The following is a 25,644-nucleotide window of genomic DNA, read 5'->3' as shown; positions in this document are numbered from 1 at the left end:
AGCGAAATGATTGATAGGATTATCTCAAAGCATGTATATAGAGAAAATGTTGAAAAAGTTGAACATGCAAGACTCCAAAAGAGGTTTTTTGCCTTGCGGTCATGGACTACATCTTTCTAAAGATATGAGTCCTAAGACTGATCAGGAGCGATAGTGGATGTGTAATATACCCTACACTTCAGTCGCAGGTAGTCTTATGTACGCAATGCTATGTACAAGGCCTGATATAGCCTATGTTATAAGTGTTGTGAGCAAATATCAATCAAATCCAGGAGAGAAACACTGGTCAGCAGTTAAAACAATATTTAAGTACTTGAGAAGGACTAAAGATTTAATACTGAGTTATGGAGGTTCAGAATTAAAAATCCAGGGATACCCAGATTTTGATTTTCAATCAGATGTGGATGATAGAAAGTCTACATCCGGATTCATCTTTACATGTAATGGAGGAGCAGTTAGTTAGAAAAGTTCCAAGCAGTCGACCACTGTCGACTCCACCACAGAAGCTGAATATATTGCCACTTCAAAAGCAGCAAAAGTAGGTGTGTGAATACGCAAATTTGTAGCTGAACTTGACGTGGTTTTGAACATGAGTTATCTGATAATCTTGTTCTACGACAATAATGGTGCTATTGCACAAGAAAAGGAACCACAATAGAAATCAAAACATATTCAGCATAAATATCATATTTTGAGAGAGCTTGTTGAAGCTGGATAAATTTTGGTGCAAAAAACACCATCAGCGGATAATGTAGCTGACCCACTTACTAAAGCGATGACATAGAAGCAATTAGATCATCATCTTGAGAAGATGGGTATTAGATACCACAACGATTGGCTCCAGTGCAAGTGGAAGTTTAGTCAGTGTATGCCCTAGGAACCAATCGTGTAGTCGGTTCCAAGGTATTCTGTTTTTTATAAATATATATGTTAATGTATATATTTTGTATATACATTTTTATCTTATCAATAGAAGAAAGTGTTCTTATTTCACATGCGGTTTGTTACTTCATTTATATATATGTATTACATGTGAAATGCCCGAATGATACAAATCTTTAGAAGATCAAAATCATCAAATTATTACCTACATAGGTAATATTAATTGGGCAATAATATTACATAGTAGGCATGCTGAATGTCTCCATAGAATATCATGGATAAGCGGTTAGTGAACAGTTTATCGATCGAATATGACCATTTATGATGAGTCACATGGACATTTAAAATGTAGTCAATGATGCATCATAAGATCGTACTAGTATATTATTAATCCTTAGACCTGAGATATCACTGTTGGATTCTGCATAAACGCATACTGTTCATATGGTGATAAACACGAGGATAATCATGTCATGTATTAATAAGCTGATTTGGCCATGTATTGTCTGTGTGAGGACAAGTGATAGTCAAAATTTCTAGAATTCAAAGATGTGCAATTGCTTATCTTGGTCCTATGGTAGCTCCGCCACTATTTATGCCTCGACTCAGAGATTACATATTGCTAACACTGGTAATACATACATTTGAGCAAAATCTAATATTACATTCGAAAAATAATGTTCCACATGCAAGGCCACTACTTTGTTCGTTTTGCTAAAATACCCGTCATTAACTGACATTAATTAACAATATCCTTAGTCAAACATATATGAAACTTGTAAAAGAAACTAACAATTGAAAAATAGATACAATGTATTACGTTACAACATTCTTCAAACAGAGGAAAAAATTGGCGAATGCCTTGTTATAAATTTGCGGCATTAGCTTTCTTCAATGCATTATAAATATGGTCTGGTAGAACTAGGATTTCATAATTACTTATCGAAAAAAACTATAGCAAGGAAGTAACAACAATAAAAGAAGAAGGAAAAACATGGTGAAATTAATTGACATAGCAAAAGTTATGTTTTCATTGGTATTGTTTGTATCAACAGCTAGAGCTCAGTCAATTTTCAACGTGACAAAAGATGGCACCAAAGCCAATGGACCAAATATCAATGTGGTAATACTCCAACACAATAAAAAATACGTATGCATAAGGATTTCTATTTTGTTAATCTCCTTTATAACGTAACGTTTCTTGTCTCAGGCTTTAATGAGTACATGGAAAAAAGCATGTGCATCCGCCAGGCTAAGCAATGTTTTGATTCCAAAACGGATATTCTCATTAAGTCCAGTGACCTTAGAAGGTCCCTGCAAGGCTCCTATTGAGGTTCAAGTTCAAGGCACCCTCAAGGCCCTATCGGGCGCTGGCAAAACGACAGAGGATGGCGGTTGGGTTACTTTCCAACACATTGAAGGCTTCACATTGTCGGGTGGTGGAATTTTCGATGGCCAAGGAGGCTCGTCTTGGGGAGCCTGTGGCAATGATTATTGCAAGCAGCCTCCCATTGTAAGTTTATTATCCAGTTGTATATATCTTGCTATACTAATTAAAGAGTATGTTATATGTATGGCACTAACAACGCTTGTTTCAATCCTATGCACAGAATATGAGGTTTGACTTCATTACAAACGGGTTGGTCTAAGATGTAACTTCCCTAAACAGCAAATAATTTCATATTAACGTCCTAGGTTGCAAGAACGTTAGTTTCTGTCGCTTAACCATCACCGCACCTGCAGATAGCAAAAACACAGATGGCATCCACATCAAAAGATCTAGTGGAATTGAAATTACATATTAAAAAATTGCAACAGGTGATGATTGCATTTCCATTGGTGGTGGAGCCCAGAATGTTTCAATTACCAAAGTTACATGCGGACTTGGTCATGGCATCAGATGTATCAACTACCAAAGTTACATGCGGACTTGGTTATGGCATTAGCGTCGGAAGTCTAGGATAGTATGAGAAAGAAGAACCTATAGTCTGAATCACTGTCAAGGGTTATACTCTCACTAATACCGACAATGGTATGAGAATCAAAAGTTGGCCAGCTTCCTATGCAGGCTCTGCATCCAACATGCACTTCGAGGACCTTACTATGGTTAATGTGAGCAATCCTATCATCTTTGATCAAGCCTATTGCCCACACAATGACTGCAGTGCAAAGGTATTAAAAAAAAAAAAAAAAAAAATCAAATTTCTTTGTTTCTTTCTTTTGTGTTATCAAGTCTCATGACATTGACCGTATCAGTTTCATAGTGCTTTATTCTATTTTCTTCAGCTTCCATCGCACATGAAGATCAACATTTTTAGCTTCAAGAAAATTCAAGGCACTTCTGCAACTCCAGTTGTTGTAAAGCTTGCTTGTAGTAGTCATGTATGTTAGTAAATCGATGAACAAAGGCTGTGGAAAAACAAAAAAAAAAAAATTGCCCATCGATTACTCTGATTTTGCCAAGATCAAGGTCTGATATATATATAACGTGCTTAAATTGCAACAATGAAAATCCATACAAGGATTCAATTATACCTACGATTGGAGGCTCCGTCAATATCTCTAAATGTGATCTCACTACTTATTCGAGAATAGAATCGAATTCACGTCGTTCACACGAAGATAATATACCAATAATCAAGAATTAATTTTTCTAGAATCAATTCTTGACTTTAAGGAGTCAAATAATGGAAGAAAGTGTATAGAGAAAATAAGAGAAAAATTCTCTTCAAACGGCTCTCCACGGCCACACAATGAATGAGGCTGAGAAAACCTAATTTTTCTTTACTTATGTAATAAGTAAAATATCCATTCCACCCCTTAAGTTTAGCATCAACCAAACATTAGATAGAATTACATATTAACCCTTATTTAATTATTTAGTTAAATATTAATATTAAATCTAGTAATTAATTAATAATTTTGCTAAATTACTCCAATAATAAAATTGGACATAGGGTACAACCTCAGTAAATTTAATTACATAGCAAAATTACCAATATGCACATTCATCTAAAAGATGAATATAGCCTTCCAAAAAGTCACCATCCTTAAACTGTCTTCTAAGTGTGTGACCCGTAGGTTCCTTATCATATCGGTAGTGAGTAGTATCGCGATTGACACCAATCAATTGTCTCACTACAAAAAAACCAAGATTGGCTGCTAGCAAGGCATCATGGTCACCCGATAGATTCGGATTCAGCAAAATAGCTACCTATCAACGATATGGTTACCATGCAATCAAATCCTTTCATCAACGGTTATCTCATTAAGGCTGAGGTACAGAAATAGTGTCAATCTCAATTATCCTCGATATCTTTGTATTCAGTTATTAGACCAATGACCAAAATAATAAATTGGATTGAGCAACAACTCAATCCCACTGTGGCCACAACTTTAGTGTCATTGCTATTCATTGAATTGCCCCGTGAGATAACTTCTCCCATATCCGAGAGTGATGGATCCTTTGTCGATCCACCATAGTTTTCGTACACTCCTTGATGTAGTCAATCATTACCATATTGATAGCTCTAAATAGAACTACGTTGGGCTAGTGTCAAACTACACCAATTGGTGTACAAGGCGCTCTTGTGATCTCAAGTCTAAGGATTACATGCACCACCATTCATTAAGGATTTATTCTATACACAACGGGGTTACCATCTATATGGAATCCTTTGGTGGGTCAGTTGTTAGGAAACGATCAAGTTATGGCAGCGGAAAACAAAAATATATAATAGTAGATTGTTCCCTTAGAACCAAGATCAAGGCACAAGTTTTCAGTTTATACATTAAATCAAAATCTACAGAAAAATCATATTAGAGTTAAGAATTTATATGCACGTTTGGAGGCTCCTCTAACTTGTCTCTGAATGGGTTTCGTTGCTGATCTAAGAGTAGGATCGAACCAGTGGTAGTCCACACGAAGATAACCCGAAGAACTAAAAAGGGATTTGTTAGATCCTCTTTAGCCTTAAGAACCAAGAACAAGAATCAAATGAAATATTTGATTCAACCAAATGTAAAGTGGCGTGGGAAGAGAGAACAAGGGGCTGGAATTTTTAATCAAAGGTGATTGAATGAATTGTTCTTTAATTCACAAAACTCCTGCACTTATATAGTGCACACAATGCCCTATTCCATTATGGAATAGGCTTGGGTACCAACCCAAACAACCCCTATGTCCAAATAGCCCCATTTAGATATTTTTATTTTTTATTATTATTATTTCAATTCAATTCAATTAATATATATATAATATATTAACATTTAACAATAACTAAAATTCATTTAAATATATGTGTACACATATTTAAATATAATCTTACTTAGTTAATTTTAATGTCAAATTAAATAAAGACAACAACCTCAACAAATTTAATTGCATTGTGAGATTACCAAAATACCCTTACGCCTAAAAAGACGAACATGCCCTTCTCATAAACTGATTCTTATATTATCTTCTATGTGTGTGACTCGTAGGCTCCTCATCATACTGGCAGTGTGTAGTATCGCGATTAACACCAATTAATCGTCTCACTACACACAGACCAAGATTGGCCCCTAGCAAGGCATCATGGCCACCTGATAGATTCGGATTCAACGAAACAGCTACCTGTCAACGATATGGTTATCGCATAATCCAATCTTTTCATCATCTGTTATCTCATCGAGACTAAGGCACATAAATAGTGTCAACCTCAGCTACTCTCGATATGTATGTATTCAGTTACTGGACCAATGACCGGAATAATAAATTGGATAGAGCAACAACTCAATCCCACTATGGCCACAGTTTTAGTGTCATTGCCATTTTACTGAATTGCGTTGTGATATAACTTCCCCTGTACCCGGGAGTGATGAATCCTCTATCGATCCACCATAGTCTTGATACACTCCTTGATGTAGCCAATCACTATCGTATTGATAGCTCTAAATAGAACTACATTGGGCTAGTGTCAAACTACACCAATCGGTGTACAAGGCACTCCGGTGATCTCAAGTCTAAGGATCACATGCACCACCATTCGTTAGAGGATTTGTTCCATAGACACTAGGGTTACCATCCATATGGAATCCTATGGTAGGTCAGTCCAGTGAACTTGCCTACAGCAAACACCCATGTGTTGCACCAGGTTGTCACCAAACAACCTTGACAAGTGAGATCAGTCACTGCCTTTTAACAGGGTCATTCAACACTATGATAGCCTTACCATATTATCTGTGCCCTTACTTCAGAATAATACTAGGGTTACGGACGTTTCTAAAATGGCCACCATATGTGCTCATAGAGTTCTCACTATCAAGATTTGAAACACTTGATACCCTCATCACGGTTCTGCCATTTTAAGGACATATATCAATACATACAATATGATTTACGCGATATAGTATAAAATGTTTTTTATTGATCAATGAACATTATTACAAAGATTCAATTCTACAATAATTGATTGGCTCAAGGGCACCTACTCTAATAATCTCCCATTTGCACTATAGTCAATCATTCATGTATTTAACACCAAATGATCTCAAGTGTTGTTCATGCTTCTGTTGCAACAGAGGCTTTGTCAATGGATTTGTGAGATTGTCATCAGTATGCACTTTACTGATCTGCACATCTTTCCTCTCAACTATTTCTCTGATGAGATGGAATCTTCGGAGTAATGAGACCGTGGTTCCCTGGCTTGAGCGATTGCTCCATTGTTGTCACAATAGATGTCTATTGGATCAACAATCGTGGGAACCACACCAAGTTCAGTGACAAACTTCTTAATCCAGACTGCCTCCTTGGCCACATCTGATAATGCAATATACTCAGCCTCCATTGTAGAGTCTGCTACAGTGCTTTGCTTGGAGCTTTTCCAGTCATTGCACCCCCATTGAGACAAAATATAGACCCTGATTATGATCGATAATCATCTTTGTCCGTTTGGAAACTAGCATCACTGTATCCTCTTACAGTGAGCTCATCTTCCTTTCCATAAACCAAGAACATATCCTTAGTCCTCTTCAGGTACTTAAGAATGTTCTTGACAGCCATCCAGTGATGCTCACCTGGATCCAATTGATATCTACTACAAGTGCTCAAAGCACATGTGACATCAATTCGAGTACATAGCATGGCATACATGATGGATCCAATTGTTGATGCATATGGGATCCTCTTCATCCTATCTCTCTCATCTTGTGTTCTAGGACACATATCCTTAGAGAGATAAACACTATGTGACATCGGAATAAATTCCTTCTTGGATTCTTCCATACTGAATCCTTTTAGTAATTTGTCAATATATGCACTCTAACTTAGGCCAAGCAACCTACGCGATCTATCACGATACATTTTTATTCCAAGGATGTAGGTTGCTTCCCCTAAGTCCTTCATGGAGAAGCACTTGGATAACTAAGTCTTTATTGACTGTAAACTAGATATATCATTCTCGATCATAAGTATGTCATTGACATACAACACTAGAAATGCCACTACGTTCCCACTCATTTTCTTGTAAACACAGGGTTCATCTTCGTTCTTGATAAAACCGAATTCTTTTACGGCTTCATCGAAACAAATGTTCCAGCTTCTTAAAGCTTGCTTGAGTCCATAAATGGATCTCTGCAACTTGCATACCCTATCAGCTTGCCCATCTAGAATAAAACCATCGGGTTGTGTCATATACACATCCTTTTCAAGGTTTTAGTTTAGAAATGTTGTTTTAACATCCATTTTTCGAATCTCATAGTCGTGATATTCTTTCTAGCTAGTAATTCTTTGGAAAAATATAAGTAAAACTCACTAACATGTTATAGAAAATATATATGTATATAAGAATGTAATAGTGGGCCCAAAATAAATTTGACTTTATATGCAAATCTCTACATCAAGTAATAAAGTCACAAAAATAAGTACAAAGTAATCTCGGACAATGGTGCCATTCTCCTCCGCTACTTGACGTTCCTCCCTACCGCATCTCATCTATTACTTGCAAAAATAGTGAAATCAACGATGTGAGCACTAATTGCTTAGTAAGTAAACCCACAATACTTCTATTCTTTCTCTGTTACTCAGATCCTGGATTTTATTTCCTTACACCAAACTTCTCAATTCTTCTCTGCTTTTTCTGATACTCTAGTTTCTCACTTACCGATATGTAAGCACAAATAGGGAAACTAACTCGGGGTAGTAGAAATGGCATGATGCATATGCACAAAAGCATAAACTTTTTCTATGCAATGCATTTTCTTTTCTATTTTTTTGTTTTCTATTCCTCATTTTGTTTTTTGTTTCCTTTCTGTTTTCTTTCTTTTTCTGTTTCAATTCTCTCTTTGTTGTTTCTCTTCTTTCTTTTCTGTTTCTCTTATTTTCTATTCTTTCTTGCTTTTCTATTCTTTCTTTCTTTTCTTTTCTATTCTTTCTTTGCCAATCGAACTCGATTGAGGCATGGATTCGGAACCCTGGTCGCGTGAGTGTATTTTCAAATTCTTTCTTGGGTACAGTCCTCATCCACATGCACTTCTTACGGACCGTACAAATTTTTCTTTCTTATTCTTAGGCCATTCACTAAAGGCGACGTGCATGTGGGGATATTCTTCTTCTCTGTCACTCATCGGTTCCCCATTGCAATAACCTTCTCTTCTCTTATCTTTTTATATTTCTTTAAATAAAATTTCAGAGTTGAGGTATTCTTTAATTATGTTCTTTAGATAATGATTCTACAATTAATTTCTTTTCTTTCTTTCTCTTTATTCTTTAATGTTCTCATACATGTATATGTGCATGTAAATATGCTCATTCTTTGCTATTCTTTCTAAATGAAAATGCTCGAATGTAAGAATGCAATATGGCATATAAAGATATCATTATGGAATTAGTATTCTCTACCAACAACATTTCCATAACAAGGTAATAATCTAACATACTCATATATATGCACTTTCTTTGGAATTTCATCAAACACCTTACATACACATACAAACCCTAAATTGGTTACACTTCCACATATGTCTCAAGCCACCGAAATTGGAGTAAAAACTCCCTAAGGCCAACAACCACCGTAGCTGAATTTCACCTTCCACCCTTCCACATCCGTTCTTTCATATTTCATCTACTCAACACATACAAATACATCACTTCTCATGACTATAAGATTCACAAATCAAACAACCTCAATTTCAATCCATAATTCTCATCATCCAAACACACATATAACATATATGAAATTTCTCTACACAAGTATTTATCCAATCAAATCTAAAGTTGAATTTACTTACCTTGAATTTGAGCAATTCCAACACTATAATCTCTCTTTGGTAGAATTCCCCTTCCTCTTAAACCCTAAACATATAAAACCATAAGAATTCAAAACTTTAAAATTTAATCTCACATCTTGGTGCAAGAATCTTACCTTTGAATCCTTAGGATTTAAAATCTATCAAAATCTAGCCAAAATCCTATGAATTCCCTTGGAAATTTAGTGAAGAAAGTTGAGAGAATTTGGGGCGAAGGTGGCATGAACAATGGGTAGAGCGGCTAGGGTTTCAACTCTTGAACTCTTATTACTACATAATAATATACATAGTTTCCCATTTTACCCTTGCACTTTCTAAAAATTCCATCTATGTCCCTTAGTCAATAACAAGAATGCCCTCACTTTTATTAACCTCTCCATGTTATTCTACTTCTTTTCATTCCCCACTCTTTCATCTAATTATGAGTGGAATGACCATTTTACCCCTAATAACTTTTTAAAGAATTTCCTTAACACCTATCCAAGATAACTTTAACAAAATTCAACTAAGGGTATTAGGCCATAAATAAAGCTGCGTACCTTGATGTGGGCATTACAATTTTTAGCTCTTGTTAACTCAATTTTAATAAATAGAAGGCATCTATAATACTTCCTTTCTAGCTAGTATACTCGTAAAATAATTAATAAAACTCACTAAAAATATATATATATAAGAGAATACAAATATAAATGAGTAATAAAGTATGGGCCCATATTTAATTTTTCTTTATATACAAATATACTCAAAATATACTCAAAATAGCAACTTGACAGTGTAGCCCAGCACTTCCACTGCGTAACGAGCGACCGCAACTCACCTATTACCTACAAAAACATTAAAAACAATGGAGTGAGCACTAATTGCTCAGTAAGTAAACCCGCTATGCTACCCTTCTCTCTCCGTTGTTTAAGTTCTGAATTTTCTTTCCTTACATCTCATTTCCCGATTATTCTCTATTCTTTCTCTGTTCTTCTCTCTATTTTTTCTCTGTTTTGCTCTCTCTTTTTCTCTCAATTTTCTAATTTTTCACCACTCATGATAATGAGCATGATATTATGCACATTCATGATGCAAATGCACAAATGCATAGATTATGCATTTTCTTTTCTATTTTTCTTATTCTGTTTTCTGTTTCTGTTTCTTTCTTTCTTTCTATTCTTTCTTTTCTTTCTTTCTATTCTTTCTTTCTTTTCTATTCTTTCTTTCTGTTCTATTCTTTCTTTCTTTTCTATTCTTTCTTTCTTTTCTAGCCGATCAGACTCGGTTGAGTCATGGATTTGGAGCCCTGGCTGTGTGAGTGAATTCTCTAATTTTGGGTACAGTCCTCATCCACATGCACTTCTAATGAACTGTAGAATTCTTCTTTCTGAATTCTGAGGCCGCTACTAAAGGCGGCATGCATGTGGGGCTGTCACTCACGGCTCCCCATCGCAACAACCTTCTCTTCTTTTTATCTTTTTACACTTCTTTAACTAAAAAATTCAGATTTGAATATCTTTAATATTCTCATTTCTTTATATTTTCCCTTTAACATAATTTAGTGCTTTTTCATGCTCTTATGAATATGTATGCATGTAGATGGTTTCATGTTTATAATTCTTTCTAAATTCACATGTTTAGATCCAATTATGCATTATGGAATGCAAACATGTCATTCTCTACCATCTACAAACTCATCCCAAAGTAACACATAATCATACTCATAAATGCACTTCTCTTTGACATTTCATCAAACAATTCATGTGCACAAATCGACACTAATTTGGCTACACTTCTATCTCTCTTCTAGGCCACCAAAAATTTGGAATAACATGCTCCATAATTAATGCCAAATCTGCCCAAAATACAGACTTCAAAACTTCTACTTCAATTCTTCCAAATTTCATCCAAACATTCATCAAGTATCAAATATACTAACACAACTTCTCATGGATAAGTTCTAATCATCATTCAACAATTCTACATATGACAAATATATATGCATAAAGAAAATTCTCTACACAACATAACTTAAATCATACTTAGGGTAGGATTTACTTACCTTTGACATGAGCAATCCAACCCTTTAAGAATCTTCTTTGATCAAACTCTCTTACACTTAAATCCTATGAGCACAAACCATCAAAATCCAACACTTTAAAAATGAAAAATCACTTCTTAGTGCAAGGATCTTACCTAAAGATGCTTGGGATTGAAAATCCACTCAAAAATACCCAAAATCTATGAATTTCTTTTGAAGAACAAGTGAAGAAATTGAGAGGATTTGGAGGAGCAGGTGGCGTGAAAATGGGTTGAAGAGTGGCTAGGGTTTCACTCTTCAATCCTTGATATAACATAAAATTATATATAGTTTCCCATTTTGCCCTTGCACTTTCTTTAAAATTTCATATGTCCCTTGGTCAATTACCATAATGCCCTCATTTTTATTGCATTCTCCATGAAATTCTATCTCTTTTCACTCCGCACAATTTCAACTAATTTTGAGTGAAAAGACCATTTACCCTTAATACAAGTTTAAGGCATTTTCTTCACATTTTCTTAAAATAACTTTAGCAAAAATCAACTAAAGGTATAAGAGCATAAATTAAATTACGTACCTCCATATGGGTGTTACAATTCTCCCTCTTATAAGAATTTCGTCCCCAAAATTCAAACAAACAACTCAGGATAGCGGTTTCGCATGTCTTGTTTTACCTCCCATGTTGCTTCTTCTACTTTATGATTCCTCCATAGGACCTTTACGAGTGGAATACTTTTGTTTCGGAGCTCTTTGATCTTTCTGTCTAAGATCTGCACTAGTTGCTCCTCATAAACGAGATTCTCTTCTAAGTCCACTTCTTCTACTTTTAATATATGGGAGGGATCACTGACATATCTTCTGAGCATTGAAACATGGAACACATTGTGCACCCTATCCATATTAGGTGGTAGCGCCAACTTATAAGCTACCTTTCCAACTCGTTGTAATACTTCAAAAGGGCCAATGTATCTAGGTGCTAACTTTCTTTTACCGCCAAAACGTATCACTCACTTATAAGGGGAAACTTTAATAAACACTTTGTCACCCACTACAAATTCCACATCTTTTCTCTTTAAATCTGCGTAGCTCTTTTTTCTATCTTGGGCTTGCCTCATTTTACGTCGGATCAAATGAATATCTTCTATCATTTTCTAGGTTATCTTTGGCCTAAGAGCTGTATGTAATTCATCTTTCTCTCCTACCTCATCCCAATACAATGGAGATCTACATCGCCTACCATACAAGGCTTCATAAGGAGCCATCTTAATTGTAGACTGATAACTGTTATTATAGGCAAACTCCACCAAAGGTAACATCTCATGCCAAGCCATTCTATAATCCATACAGCATGCCCTCAACATATCCTCAAGTATCTGATTTGTTCTCTCAGACTGGCCATCTGCCTGAGGATCGTATGTTATACTAAATGCTAATCTGGTACCCAAGTTTCTTTGAAGACTAGTCCAAAAAGCCAAAACAAATCTGGAATCTCTATCTGATACTATGGTCTTGGGTACACCATAGAGTCTGACTACTCCCTGACATAGATCTGGGCCAACTGATCTGAGGTAGTCTTATACTTTACTGGAAGAAAATGGGCTACTTTTGTTAATCTGTCTACTATCACCCATATGGCATTATACCCCTTTTGAACTCTTGGAAGGCCTATGATAAAATCCATTGATATATTTTCCTATTTCCATTCAGGAATGTTGAGTGGCGGAAGCAAACCTGATAGTCTTTGGTGTTCTGCTTTCACCTGCTGACAAATCAAACACTTAGTCACATAATCTCCAATATCTCTCTTCATACCTGGCCACCAATAACTTTTCTTTATATCTTGATGCATCTTGGTTCCTCCAGGATGAACAGTGTATAGTGTATCAGAAGCCTCCGTAAGAATCTTTCTCTTCAACTCAGCATCTTAGGGAATGCATATACGATTCTGAAAACAGAGGACACCATCTAACAGGTGGAATTCTGATATCTTGCCCTCAATTACCTGCTGACTCCTTTTCTGACACCACTCATCAACAACTTGTTTTTCTTTAATCTCTTCCAGAAAAGTGAGCTGAATGTCTAACCTGGCAAGCCTTCCCAGTATCACCTCTATCTGGTCCTTGATCAACTCGCCTAACAACTCTTTTTGTCTTGTGAGTTGAGACAAGTAAGCTTTTCTACTCAAAGCATCAGCTACTATATTGGCTTTTCCAGGTTGATACTTAATTTCACAATCATAATCCTTTACCAACTCTAACCATCTCCTCTGCCTCATATTCAGCCCTCTTTGAGTGAAGAAATACTTCAAGCTTTTATGATCTGTATAAATGTTACTCTTTGCCCCATACAAATAATACCTCCATATTTTCAATGCAAAAACTACAGCAGCCAACTCTCAATCATGTGTAGGGTATCTCGTCTCATACTCTTTTAACTAATAAGAAGCATAGGCTATTACTCTATCCAACTGCATCAATACTACACCAAGTCCCTGAAACGAGGCATTTGTATAAATGTCATAATCTACACCCTCCTGTGGTAACACAAAAATAGGAGCTGTGGTCAATATTCTTTTTAACTCTTGAAAAATTTCTTCATAGGCATTCAACCAAATGAAAGGAGTTCTCTGTTTGGTGAGAGTTGTAAGCGGTTTAGCCAACTGAGCAAACCCTACTACAAACTGCCTATAATAACCTACTAGTCCCAAGAAACTTCTAACTTCCTTTACTGTCTTCGGTTGTTGCCATTCCATAATTGCTTTTACCTTACTTGGATCCACTAATGCACCCTCATTTGAGACGGTATGGCCCAAAAAGATAACTTGATCTAGCCAAAACTCACACTTAGAAAATTTGGTGAACAACTTCTTATCTCACAATCATTGTAGCACAAATCTTAGGTGTTCTTCATGTTCCTTTTCTGTCTTAGAATAAACTAGGATATCATCAATAAACACCACTATGAATCGATCAAGACAATCTTGAAACACCCTATTCATTAAGTCCATAAAGATATCTGGGGCATTGGTTAATCCAAAAGGCATCACCACATATTCATAATACCCATATCTGGTCCTAAAAGTAGCCTTGGTAATATCTTGCTTTGCAACCCTTACTTGGTGATAACCCGACCTCAAATCAATCTTTGAAAACACTACTGCTCTTTTCAGCTGAGCAAACAAATCATCTATTTGAGCTAACGAGTATTTATTGTTCACTGTCATTTTATTTAACTCTCTGTAATCTATACACATCCATAGAGATCCATCTTTCTTTTTCACGAACAAAATTAGAGCACCCCAGGGAGAATGGCTAGGTCGAATAAAACCCTTGTCTACGAGTTCCTGAAGCTGCTTTTTCAATTCCTGAAGCTCGGTTGGGGTCATTCGGTAAGGGGCTTTAGAAATTGGTGCGGTCACTGGTGCCAATTCAATACTGAATTCTACTTCTCTTTCCGAAGGTAAACTTGGCAAATCTTCTAGAAATACATCTAAAAACTCCCGAACTAATAGGACATTCTAAATCTCTGGTTGTGGGACATCACTACTGTGCACTACATGAGCAATATACCCCGAGCACCCTTTTCTTAGCATCTTTCTGGCCTTTACACTGCTGGTTAATATACTAAGCTGGTGACCCTCGCCAAAATTAAACTTATCTCTATCATCAAGATTAAATCTTGCTTTCTTTTTCCGACAATCAATCTCTACTCCAAATCTCCCTAGGAAATCCATGCCTAAAATAACATCAAAAGCGGGCATATCAAACACTATCAAATCCACTGGCAACTCCCTTCCATGGATCACTACGGACTCCCCTAGAAGCATCTCTTGAGTTACTACACTAACACCATCTGGTAAATCTATCTTAATGGGACAATCCACTCTAATAGGTTTTAAACATAATCTCTCTAAAATCATTGTTTTAAAAACCGGACCGGAGGGCAAACCGCTTTGATGGTCGGGTCACAGTCCAACCGGTTGGACCGTTGATTGGACTGGTGACATCATCACACATCATAATGACATCAGCACATTTAAAAAAAACAATTTTTTTTTTTTTTTTGATTTCTATTTTTCAATAAGACAATAACAATTTAATTACTGTCCAACATGATTCAAAGTTCAAATTCTACAACAATCCTAACATAATTTAAGTATTTAACAATAATTCAAAGTCCAAATCCAAACATGATGTTGTATTTACATATCAAATGACAAAATACATAATAATTAATAACAAAACATTTGATGCAAGTGTTTTTTTTTTTTTTATCCGTCTCTATGTTGATTGAGCTTCATACACTAGTATCAAAATTCACCACCATCATCAACATCATAACCATCACCACCATCTACGCAAAAATAACAGAAAAAAAATCAAGAATATAACATGGCCATGGAATCACAGAGATTTCAATTCAGAATCCAAGATGAATAATTAAAGTTTCAACAGCACATAAAAAGGAAGACTCACCAAAAGAGAAGAAAGACAAACAAATACCATATAATCCATTATCACATAGAGATATACCTACAAGAAGCTTTCAAGGTTTTGGAAAGAACAACATACTCCACATTAAATTTGTCAACACAAGCACATTTCAAAAACACAATGGAACACATTGGGCAGTGACCACAAAAAAGAGGACCTTCAGCTATTTAATCCAGACTGTGTGCTCAATCCAATGAAGATGGTCCAATGGATATCAGATCCCACCCCAATTTGAGTAATACTAAAAACAAAAATGACAAGTTTGAATTCTACCTATAATGTTTCTCACATTCATAATAATAAATCAAATCATTAGTTATAGTTGGTAGCATCCCCACATGCCATAGATGAATGGCAAGAGTAATACAATTGAACAAATCTGAGGATGGATGGCTTATCACCATTTCTAACAAAGTTTTGAAGTTTTTCACGTTGGCCACGGCCACCACATCACTTCTTCCGCCGTTGTAAGAACCATGTCATTAAATCTACTTTAATTAATAATGAACCTTTACTTTATTTAACTTAAGCTTTGCTTTCCTTGAATATATATTCCATTTTGTAATATCTTCCAAATTCTAAATTAACCATCCAATTCCTCTAATCATATTTTAAGACTTGCTCAACAAACCCACCCTAAATTTAGAAAGAAAAAAAACCCCATTACATAAAACTTTATTCTGTTGAACACCACTCAATTCATCACCACATATTTTTCATATCTTGTTAATCAATTCATCAATTATTTATCTTCTTCAACCGTCTTAATCCCTAAGAATCCTTCCATCATCATCTCCTCCATTTCTCTTCAATATAAAACACATCAAACTTTCCCATGCATGCATGAATGAACCCCCACATCGATATGTAATTTAACACTTGTTTTTTTCATTTTTTTTTTTTTTTATATCTAATTGTTAAGTTTTGCAAACTTTATACAGATATTATCATGGACGGTACAGAACTTCGCAGAGTTTTTCAAATGTTTGATAGCAATGGAGATGGGAAAATAACAAAAATGATATGACACAATTAACCTGTCAATCCAACACATAAATCAATCCAACACAAACAAGATTCAAAGAAATCAAACACCAAGAATTACATACTCAATCTTCCGAAATAGAGCAATGCTTTAACCCAAGCCTAATTACTCAATAATTCTCTATAACTTGCAAGAAATCAGAGACCCCAGCAAAAAGCCCCAAATCAATTGCTCATTCAACACAAAAGAACCCTAACAATTTCAGACTAAAAAACCCGGTAGCTGTACACCTTCTAGCTATGGTTTGCCTTTAGATTAAAAAATGTAAAGGGTGTTAACTTAAATGTAAAGTGAGCGAGGAATGGAGCTATCATCAACGAATGAAGCTATCGCCGTCGATTTCCAGTGAGGAACGGAGCTGTCGTCGTCGATTTCCAGCGAGGGAGGAAGATGTTGTCAATTTCAGAGAGTTCAAACGCGATTTGGGTGGGATTTCAGAGAGAACAGAAGACAGAGCCGAAACCGTGACAATTTTTGCAAAGAACAGAGTGATTGCTTAGAAATTTTCGTGAGAAAAACGGAGAAAGATTGAAAGAGAAGAACTAAAGATTGAAGAAGATGAGAAAGGGCGTGAGAATGACTGCGTCGCGTTTAGGATTTAGGGGTTGTTAATATGGACCAGTTTTTCTATCGGTCCGGTTGGACCGGCGGTTTAGTGATATTATCTGGTTTTTAACCAGTTTAAAACGGTTTAATACATATAATGGTTTTAAGAGTGAACCGAACCGGACACGTGACCGATTCACGGTCCAACCGGTTGGACCAGCTGGTCCGGTCTGGTTTTTAAAACAGTGTCTAAAATCCCATGTGTAATAAATGAATGTGTGGCTCCATAATCAATTAATGCATAAAGGGGAACTGGATGAAATAATAACTGACCAATAACTGCAGATGGGCTAGCTTCAGCTTCACTTTGGGCTACTATAAACACTCGAGCATTAGTACCTCTAGGTGTTTGCGCTGCGGGTGTAGGAGGGGCTTTACAATCTTTTATCATATGCCCTGGCTGCCGGCATCTATAGCATACATTTCGGCCCAAATCTCTAAGACACTCCCCATAATGATTTCTTCCACACTTTTGGCACTGGGGAACTTTACTAGTTCTCGGTTTTTTATTCTGCCAATCCCTTCTATTCTTCTTGTTGAAACTTTTTCTTATTTCTCGCCTCTCTATTAGTGGGGGCATCAGCTCCATCTCTCTGTGGAGCAAGAGGTGGAACACTGGGGACTACTGCTGATGGTGTTGTTGGGGTTAGCTTATTCACAAATATTTCTACCCATAAAGCTCGTTCCAAAGCTTCACTGTATGTCTAAGGGGGCTGGGCACCGGCCATCACATCTTAGGCTATTTCTGGTTTCAACCCATGCATGAACTTATCTCTCCTCAATTCTGGTGTACTCACTACACCTAGCGCAAACCTTGCCATGTAATTAAATTTCACTAAATTAGCCCCCTGTTGCAAACTGATAAACTCTTGAATCTTTTCGTGGACTCAATCAACTGTTTTATATTCTGCCTCAAACAATCTTCTGAAATCTCCCCAGGTCATCAAAGTTGTATCATGAGTATCCTCCATCAATTCCCACCATATACGGGCATCTCCCCTAAATAAGAAACAGGCATATTAAATCTTCTCCCGGTCTATCATAGGGAAAAGTGTCGTCGTACACTCCACTGATCTAAACCACTGATCTACCACTATTGGGTCCACAGTAATCGTAAATTCTGACGGCTGGTGTTGACTAGGCAACCCATATATAGGCTCAATACGATTTTGCACTACTGGGGGTACCGGGCTCTCTCTCTCTCTACTCTAAGGGTCGGTACAATAACCGAGGTCTCAACTCTCTTTGGTACGGAGCCTCCCCGATTTTTTACCAAGACTTGCTGTATAATATTACGAATCCTCGCTTCATCGAGGATAGGGGGAGTAGATTCTGGAGGGTTGAAAGGTTCACCCGTGCTCATTTCCTTCCTATTGCTTCCTCGGGTTCTACGTCTCATCTACATAAACCAAAACTTTTAGTCAACTCAATTAACTCATCTACTACAAGTAAGGAAAGAAATAAATTACTGCGCTCGGCTATAGAACATCCGCGTGGTAGGAGAGGCACACTGTCAAATCCCAAAACGTTTGCTCTGATACAAAAAATGTAATACTTTCTTTCTAGCTAGTATACTCGTAAAATAATCAATAAAACTCATTAAAAATATATATATAAGAAAATACACGTATAAACGAGTAATTAAGTATGGGCCCATATTTAATTTTTCTTCATATACAAATACACTCAAAATAGCAACTTGATATTGTAGCCAAACCCTTCCACTGTGTAACGTTCCAAGTGACCGCAACTCACCTATTACCTGCAAAAACATTGAAAATAATAGAGTGAGCACTAATTGCTCAGTAAGTAAACCCGCTATGCTACCCTTCTCTCTCCGATGCTTAAGTTCTAAATTTTCTTTCCTTACATCTCATTTCCTGATTATTCTCTATTCTTTCTCTGTTCTTCTCTTTGTTCTTTCTTTGTTCCTTCTCTGTTTTGCTCTCTGTTTTTCTCTCAATTTTCTAATTTTTCACTACTCATGATAATGAGCATGGTATTATGCATATTCATGATGCAAATGCACAAATGCATAGATTATGCATTTTCTTTTCTATTTTTCTTATTCTGTTTTCTTTTTCTTTATTTCCTTCTTTCTTTTCTTGCCGATCGGACTCGGTTGAGGCATGGATTTGGAGCCCTGGCCGTGTGAGTGAATTCTCTAATTCTGGGTACAGTCCTCATCCACATGCACTTCTAACGGATAGTAGAATTCTTCTTTCTAAATTTTGAGGCCGCTACTAAAGCCGGCATGCATGTGGGGCTATGTCATTCACGGCTCCCCATCGCAACAACCTTCTCTTCTTTTTATCTTTTTACACTTCTTTAGCTAAAAAATTTAGATTTGAATATCTTTAATAGTCTCATTTCTTTCTATTTTCTCTTTAACATATTTTAGTGCTTTTTCATGCTCTTATGAATATGTATGCATGTAGATGGTTTCATGCTTATAATTCTTTTTAAATTCACATGTTTAAATGCAATTATGCATTATGGATTGCAAACATGTCATTCTCTACCATCTACAAACTCATCCCAAAGTAACACATAATCATACTCATACATGCACTTCTCTTTGACATTTCATCAAACAATTCATGTGCACAAATCGACACTAATTTGGCTACACTTCTATCTCTCTTCTAGGCCACCAAAAATTTGGAATAACATGCTCCATAATTAATGCCAAATCTGCCCAAAATACAGACTTCAAAACTTCTACTTCAATTCTTCCAAATTTCATCCAAACATTCATCAAGTATCAAATATACTAACACAACTTCTCATGGATAAGTTCTAATCATCATTCAACAATTCTACATATGACAAATATATATGCATAAAGAAAATTCTCTACACAACATAACTTAAATCATACTTAGGGTAGGATTTACTTACCTTTGATATGAGCAATCCAACCCCTTAAGAATCTTCTTTGTTCAAACTCTCTTGCTCTTAAATCCTATGAGCACAAACCATCAAAATCCAACACTTTAAAAATGAAAAATCACTTCTTAGTGCAAGGATCTTACCTAAAGATGCTTGGGATTGAAAATCCACTCAAAAATACCCAAAATCTATGAATTTCTTTTGAAGAACAAGTGAAGAAATTGAGAGGATTTGGAGGAGAAGGTGGCGTGAAAATGGGATGAAGAGTGGCTAGGGTTTCACTCTTCAATCCTTGATATAACATAAAATTATATATTAGTTTCCCATTTTGCCCTTGCACTTTCTTTGAAATTCCATCTATGTCCCTTAGTCAATTACCATAATGCCCTCATTTTTATTGCATTCTCCATGAAATTCTATCTCTTTTCACTCCCCACAATTTAAACTAATTTTGAGTGAAAAAACCATTTTACCCTTAATGCAAGTTTAAGGCATTTTCTTCACATTTTCTTCACATTTTCTTAAAATAACTTTAGCAAAAATCAACTAAAGGTATAAGAACATAAATTAAATTACGTACCTCCATGTGGGCGTTACAGCATTTCTTATTTATGAGCATATATACTACTAAGCATCTATTTGCTGCTTGTAAAGAAAATAGTATATGTCCTTAGAAAGGTTGAATTAGTGATAAGGGAATTAAGTGTTATAAATCTTAATTGTGAGAACCCTATGAGCACAAATCGTGGCCCTTCTTAAACCCTCTGTAGTCATAGTATAAATCTGACCAAGGACATAGATTATACAGAGAGACTATCATCGCATTGAACAAGCCTCTAAAAGGTAATGGGAGATCTCACATGTCAAGGTTGTGGGCATCAACCTAGTGCAACGCACAAGTGTTTGCTTGTGCAAGTCCACTAGAATGACCCATCAGGGGATTCCACACAAGATGGTAAACCTAGTGTAGTTTGACACTAGCCCAACGTAGTTCTATTCAGAGCTATCAATATAGTAGTGATTGGCTACATCGAGCAGTGTATTAAGACTATGGTGGATTGACAAATGATTCATCACTCTCGGATATGGGAGAAGTTATCTCACGGCGCAATTCAGTGAATGACGCTGACACTAAATCTATGGCCATAATGGGATTGAGTTGTTGCTCAATCCAATTTATTATTTCGGTCATTGGATATCTGAGGTTGAAACTATTTTTCTACCTCAGCCTCAATGAGATAATAGATGATGAAATGATTTGATTGCATGGTGACCATATCGTTGATAGGTAACTATTTCACTAAATTTGAATCTATTAGGTGGCCATGATGCCTTGCTAGGGGTCAATCTTGGTCTATGTGTAGTGAGACGATTGATCGGTATCAATCGCGATACTACCCATTGCTGATATGATAAGGAGCCTCCAGGTCACACACTTAGAAGACAGTTTAAGGATGATGACTTTTTGGAAGGGTATATTCGTCTTTTAGATGAATGGGCATATTAGTAATTTTGCTGTGTAATTAAATTTACTAAGGTTGTAGCTTATGTCCAATTTGATTATTGGAGTAATTTAGCAAAATTATAAATTTAATTATTAGAGTTAATATTAATATTTAAACTAAATAATTAAATGGGGTTAATATGCAATTCTACCTAAAGTTTGGGTTGATGCTAAACTTGAGGGGGGGAAGAGATATTTGCTTTATTATTTAAATGAAGCAAAATTAGGTTTTTACACCCCAATTCCATTCCAGCTGTGGAGGGTATTTTGAAGAGAATTTTTTCTCTTCTTCTCTATTCACATTCTTCCAATCTTTGCATTCCTTAAAGCCAAGAATTAATTCTAGCAAAATTAAGTCTTGGTCATTGGTGTACTGTCTTTGCATGGATGACGTCGATTCCATTCTTGAATCGGTAGCAAGATCGTATTCAGAGATATTGATGGAGCCTCTAATCGCAAGTATAATCGAAACCTTATATGGATTTATGTTATTTCAATTTAAGCATGTAATATATATATATATATATATATAGAGCCTGATCTTGGCTTATTCAGAGTAATCGATGAGCGAAAAATATTGTTTTTCTACTGCCATCATTCGTCGATTACTTATAGTGATATCAGAGCCTAGGGCTTTGATGATATATAATTTAATTATATTGTTTTGATTGATTGCCTAAATTGATTGTTAGAAATTGCATGTTTAGGTTGTTAAATATGTTAAATTGCTTAATTTGATTAGTGTATAAACTAATTTGTTTAGGCATTTGTGTTGGATCGTTATGGATTCATGCACACATAAACAGTATTCTAGAATTGCGATTTACATCGCAGCACAGTTCTTCTGGGCTGCGGCTTCGAGCTTCATAAACCTGGATTGTGTAAACAAGCCACAGGGAAATAAAACTTCACCACAGCATGATCGGGGGGTGAGTTGAGTGACTGGAACGCACAAATAGGTCGTGACAAAATAAAACTTCGCTGCAGTGTGATGACATTACGTGATCGTGAAATTGTCCGATTTGAGCCGCAGTGAAGTAAAACTTTGCCGCAGTGTGAAAGCATCATAAAATCGCGCAACATAAGATTCGGGTCATGACTTATATAAACTACATTGTGGCGTGAAAATGATGAAGTAACGCATCAAATTGAGAAATTGTGTGATCTAGCCGCAACATAATAAAACTACACCATGGCATGAATACGTTGTCAGAGCGCGAGTTCTGGATTTGTGCCATGGCGTAATAAAACTTCATCGTAGTGCATATTCATTTATGCGCCTTGCCGCGGCATAATAAAACTATGCCACAGCGTGAATGCTGCTGTAGCATTTTAACAATGCTAGACCGATACATAATTCTGTAAATTCAAGAGGGTAATTTTATAAATCAGCCCACCCAATTCAAAATTGATTGTTTTGAATGTATGCAATAATTCTTGTTTGAAAAATTGCGTGGCGCCCAGTATATGAGCCTTACACCTATGGTGATTGTTTTAATTTAATTTTGGATATGTATGGTTGTAAATAATTTTAAATAGGGCATGTGTGCTCTGTCTTCCTCCTTCCTTCTCGATGTACATTATCTTCTCATCTTATTCACCTCGAATGTAACTCGAGGTTTCTAAATTTTGTGATGTAAAATTAGTATAGTTAATTTCACTGTAAATTTAGTGTGATGTAATTTGTAATGTACTTGAAGATGGAGCAAGAACAAAGCGATCATACTTGAAGACTCAAGATATTATTACAGGATCCCTAGGTGACCTATAATAATATCTTGAGTCTTCCAGTGGACTTGTACAATACAGTAGCATGCATTCTAGGCTCGAGGAAATCGATTTTAGTTAGGCCATGTACCGGCACGTTTCCTTAAATGCTTAGAATGCATGCTAAGGGTGTATGTTATAACTATAACATGCTAACAAAGATGAAACTGGTGAGACGTAAAATAAAAACTCTCAAATAAAGTATATTAAGTCATACATACGCCTTCTATCACCATGGCTTTAATCAAACCACTGTTCGTTGGAACCTTGTTCGCCAAAGCAAAAGATACACTTCTACTAGTGGGAGGTTAAATTTCATTGGAGTTTTCCTTAATGGTGATGGGTCGACTTAAATGATATGTTTTGCTTGTTCACCAAAGTGAAGGTTGATAAGCATATCATAGGCATAGTACAGAAGTACTCTTGTTGTGTGTACATGGCGACATGTGGTGTCCACTCTACTAATACTGGGAATCACAATTGAGGACGATGGCTTCAGCCATTGAATTATGTGATTGGTTTGTTGGCTTGTTTTGTATTTGAGGTTGGTAGTTGGAGCTATCAACTAGTGTGAAATTAAGTTTGTTGGCCTACCTAATCAACCTATTTTGGCTTGTTCGCCAAAGCGAAGGTCTGAAATGGGCTAGACGAGATCTCAGTCCACTTGGAAAGCCAAGGGGCTTTCCCGAGTTAATACTAAGGGCTATTGGCTTGAGGAAAATAGTGGGAGCAATTGTTTAATAAAAGTCCTTATTAAATAATAATAATAAACGTTGCAATAATATTTACTTATTCTGCACTTGTAGATTTACTTAAAATTTTAAAAATTAAGCAATATGATCCCATCATCACTGCGACAAATCATCGAATTAGGAGACAAACGGAATGATGAGATTTTCATTGATTGGTATAAAAGTATAAACAATATACTTTAGTCAAGCAATAGATTATACACTATTGAGCAAGCTTTGTCACTAGAGCCTGCTAATAGTTCTATTCATGAGACTGGGTATTTATATATGAAGCATACACATGATGCAAAAGCAGAAATGACAAAATACATTGTGCTTGCATCAATGATACCATTACTATGACAACAGCGCCAAAAAATGGACTTGGCTTTTATTCTTCATTTTCTTTAGAGAAATGAGAAGCATATGGTGTCTCGATCATTGTTCAGATGCGAGATGGAAGAGGGTACCAAATATGGCGATCATATACGCAATTTGACTGAGTATATGAACAAACTTGAGATTTTGGGATGTGGACTTAATGAGGGTTTAGCAATAGACCTAACAATAGAACTAACATTACAATCTTTGCTAGATTTTTACTCTCAATTTGTCCAATATGACTTCATTGAGGATGATAAGAAGAATACCCTTTCTAAGCTTCTGGATATGTTGAAGTCTAATGAGTCATGCATGAAAATGTCAAAAACATTGACGTTGGTTGAAGCTAACTCAAGTGAAAATGAAAAGACTTAGAAGTTGTTGGAAGAAACTTTTGTGGATAAGAAGGGCGTTTGTCCTCACTGTGGGAATCCCAACCACTAGAGGAAACATTCCAAGACCTTCTTAGCAAAAAGGAAGAAGAATGCTCCTTCTTCATTAGGTACATTCATGATTGAGATTAACTTCTCCCATCAACATCTTGGGTCATTACACAGGATGTGGTACACATTTATACTAATGTGCATGAACTACGGTAGAGTAGATTGGTTGCCGAGGGAGAGGTGGACCTACCAGTTGGAAATGGAGCATGTGACACTGCATTAGCTGTAGGATCTTATCGTCTCATTTTGCCTACGGGCTTATTACTTGGAACTTGTGGATTATTATGATTTTTCTTCAGTTTCTAGAAATAATATTTATGCGTCCACTTTGGACAAGTGAGAATATTGCTTTACTAATGGATTTTTGTCTTTAGTTAAATAATATTCTTTATAGAACTGTTTCATAATAATATGTTCTTAAAATTGACAATAAGGATATTCTCAAAAATAACAACTATGCCAAGTGTGGCAAGTTAAGTTAAGCATACTTATAGGAATATGGGACAGTATCAAAACCCACATCTCCGTATACACCCCAACATAATGGTGTGTCTGAAAGGAGGAATATGATCTTACTTGCAATGGTTAGGTCTA

The 25,644-nt window shown here is 36.0% G+C and overlaps 1 pseudogene; it reads left to right on the top strand.

The window, feature by feature from the left end:
• The first annotated feature begins 205 nt into the window (after positions 1-205).
• The window catches only part of LOC116122809, a 65,951-nt pseudogene continuing 40,512 nt past the window's right edge, over positions 206-25,644 (top strand).

Source organism: Pistacia vera, unplaced genomic scaffold (genome assembly GCF_008641045.1).
Source record: "Pistacia vera cultivar Batoury unplaced genomic scaffold, PisVer_v2 Contig138, whole genome shotgun sequence".
Classification (NCBI taxonomy): Eukaryota; Viridiplantae; Streptophyta; class Magnoliopsida; order Sapindales; family Anacardiaceae; genus Pistacia; species Pistacia vera.
Note: the sequence above shows the minus strand (reverse complement) of the source record. Positions and strands in the feature narration are given on the sequence as shown.